This window comes from Arachis hypogaea, chromosome 17 (assembly GCF_003086295.3).
Source record: "Arachis hypogaea cultivar Tifrunner chromosome 17, arahy.Tifrunner.gnm2.J5K5, whole genome shotgun sequence".
Lineage (NCBI taxonomy): Eukaryota > Viridiplantae > Streptophyta > Magnoliopsida > Fabales > Fabaceae > Arachis > Arachis hypogaea.
The window spans coordinates 61,197,985-61,201,348 of NC_092052.1; the positions used below are offsets into that span (position 1 = coordinate 61,197,985).

Here is a 3,364-nt window from a genome sequence, read left to right on the forward strand (position 1 = left end):
GTTGCTCGCCCTCGAGCAAAAGAAGAAAGAATAGATGAAGAAGATGTGAAAAAAACTAGGATTATGAGGAGGGAAGGTGGGGATCCTGTGGGGTCCACAGATCCTGAGATGATCCTGTGAGGTCCACAGATCTTGAGGTGTCAGGATTTACATCCCTGCACCAATTAGGCATGTAAAATGCCTTTGCATGCAATTCTGGCGTTTAAACGCCGAACTGATGCTTGTTCTGGGTGTTCAATGCCCAGATGCAGCATGTTTCTGGCGTTGAACGCCAGTTTTATGCTCGTTTCTGGCGTTCAGCGCCAGATCCATGCTCTGTTCTGGCGTTGTACGCCAGCCAGATGCTCCTTACTGGCGTTTAAACGCCAGTGAACTCCTCCTCCAGGGTGTGCTATTTTTTTATGCTGTTTTTGATTTTTCTTCAATTTTTTCAGTTGTTTTTGTGACTCCATATGATCATGAACCTATGAAGACATATAACTAATAAAAAAAATATAATTAGATAAATAAAAATTGGGTTGCCTCCCAACAAGCGCTTCTTTAATGTCAATAGCTTGACAGTGGGCTCTCATGGAGCCTCACAGATGTTCAGAGCATTGTTGAGACTCCCCAACACCAAACTTAGAGTTTGACTGTGGGGGCTCTGGTTGACTCTGTTTTGAGAGAAGCTTACTATGCCTCTTTTCCAGGTTTACAGAAGGATGTCCTTGAGTTTTAAACTCAACGGAGTCCTCATTCAATTCAAGGACTAGTTCACCTCTGTTAACATCAATCACAGCTCTTGTTGTGGCTAGGAAGGGTCTTCCAAGGATGATGGATTCTTCCTCATCCTTCCCAGTATCTAGGATTATGAAATCAGCAGGGATGTAAAGGCCTTCAACCTTTACTAACACTTCCTCTACCTGTCCATAAGCCTCTTTTCTTGAGTTGTCTGCCATCTCTAATGAGATTTTAGCAGCTTGCACCTCAAAGATTCCCAGTTTCTCCATTACAGAGAGTGGCATGAGGTTTATTCCTGACCCAAGGTCACATAGAGCCTTCTCAAAGGTTATGGTGCCTATGGTACAAGGTATTAGGAACTTTCCAGGATCCTGTTTCTTCTGAGGCAATCTCAGTTGATCCAATGCATTTAGTTCATTGGTGAACAGGGGAGGTTCATCTCCCCAAGTCTCATTACCAAATAAATTGGCATTCAGCTTCATGATTGCACCAAGGAACTTGGCAACTTGCTCTTCAGTAACATCCTCATTCTCTTCAAAAGAAGAATACTCATTAGATCTCATGAAGGGCGTAAGGAGGTTCAATGGAGTCTCTATGGTCTCTAGATGAGCCTCAGAGTCCTTTGTTTCCTCAGAGGAAAACTCCTTATTGATCACTGGACGTCCCAGGAGGTCTTCTTTCTTGGGATTCACGTCCTTCTCCTCTCCTGTGGGTTCGGCCATGATGGTCAATTCAATGGTCTTGCACTTTCCTTTTGGATTTTCTTCTGTATTGCTTGGGAGAGTACTAGGAGGGATTTCAGTGATCCTTTTACTCAGCTGGCCCACTTATGCTTCCAAATTTCTAATGGAGGACCTTGTTTTATTCATGAAACTCACAGTGGCCTTAGATAGATCAGAGATTAAACTTGCTAAGCTAGATGGATTCTGCTCAGAATTCTCTATCTGATGCTGAGTGGATGATGGAAAAGGTTTACTATTGTTAAACCTGTTTCTTCCACCATTATTAAAGCCTTGTTGAGGCTTTTATTGATCCTTCCATGAGAAATTTGGGTGATTTCTCCATGAGGGGTTATAGGTGTTTCCATAGGGTTCACCCATGTAATTCACCTCTACTATTGCAGGGTTCTCAGGATCATAAGCTTCTTCTTCAGAAGATGCCTCTTGAGTGCTGTTGGATGTATCTTACATTCCATTCAGACTCTGAGAAATCATATCGACTTGCTGAGTCAATATTTTTTTCTGAGCCAATATGGCATTCAGAGTATAAATTTCAAGAACTCCCTTCTTCTGAGGCATCCCATTACTCATAGAATTCCTCTCAGAAGTGTACATGAACTGGTTATTAGCAACCATGTCAATGAGTTCTTAAGCTTCTGCAGGCGTTTTCTTTAGGTGAATGGATCCACCTGCAGAAGTATCCAATGACATCTTAGCTAATTCAGACACACCATCATAGAATATATCCAGGATAGTCCATTCTGAAAGCATGTCAGAAGGACACTTTTTGGTCAGTTGCTTGTATCTCTCCCAAGCTTCATAGAGGGATTCACCTTCTTTTTGTTTGAAGGTTTGAACATCCACTCTAAGCTTACTAAGCTTTTGAGGAGGAAAAAACTTGGCTAAGAAAGCCGTGACCAGCTTATCCCAAGAGTTCAGGCTATCTTTGGGTTGAGAGTCCAACCACACTCTAGCTCTGTCTCTTACAGCAAAAGGGAAAAGCATGAGCCTGTAGACTTCAGGATCTACTCTATTAGTCTTAACAGTATCACAGATCTGCAAGAATTCAGTTAAGAACTGAAAAGGATCTTCAGGTGGAAGTCCATGAAATTTGCAGTTTTGTTGCATCAGAGAAACTAATTGAGGTTTCAGCTCAAAATTGTTTGCTCTAATGGTAGGGATGGAGATGCTTCTTCCATGTAAGTTGGAATTAGGTGCAGTAAAGTCACCAAGCATCCTCCTTGAATTATTATTATTTTCGGCTGCCATCTCCTCTTCTTGTTCAAAAATTTCTGTTAGGTTATCTCTGGATTGTTGTATTTTAGCTTCTCTTAGTTTCCTCTTCAGAGTCCTTTCAAGTTCAGGGTCTGCTTTAACAAGAATGTTCTTGTCCTTGCTCCTGCTCATATGAAAAAGAGGGAACAGAAAAATAATAATAATAGGGATCCTTTTTGCCCAAGTATAGAGGTTCCCCTGTGTGAGTAGAAGAAGAAAAGAATGTAATGTAAAGAAGGGAAGTAGAGAAAATTCGAACACAGATGGAAGAGGGGTTCAAATTTGTGTGAGATGAAGTGTTAGTAGATGAATAAATAAATAGAAGGAGATGAGAGAGAAAGAGGATTTTCGAAAATAAAAATTTGAAAAGGGGTTAGTGATTTTTGAAAATTAGGAATGAAATCAAATTAAAATTGAAAATTGAAACAATTAGTTAATTAAAAAGAATTTTTGAAAAAGAGGGAGATATTTTCGAAAATTAGAGAGAGAGTTAGTTAGGTAGTTTTGAAAAAGATAAGAAACAAACAAAAAGTCAATTAGTTAGTTGAAAAAGAATTGAAAATCAATTTTGAAAAGATAAGAAGATAAGAAGTTAGAAAAGATATTTGAAAATCAAATTTTTGAAAAAGATAAGATTTTTAAAAAAAGAT

The 3,364-nt window shown here is 39.5% G+C and overlaps 1 non-coding gene across 1 annotated transcript; it reads left to right on the forward strand.

The window, feature by feature from the left end:
- Positions 1 to 2,204: 2,204 nt before the first annotated feature.
- Positions 2,205 to 2,312, forward strand: LOC112767588 (small nucleolar RNA R71). The gene has a single exon (XR_003185029.1). It is a non-coding gene; the product is annotated as a small nucleolar RNA R71 (small nucleolar RNA).
- Positions 2,313 to 3,364: the final 1,052 nt, after the last annotated feature.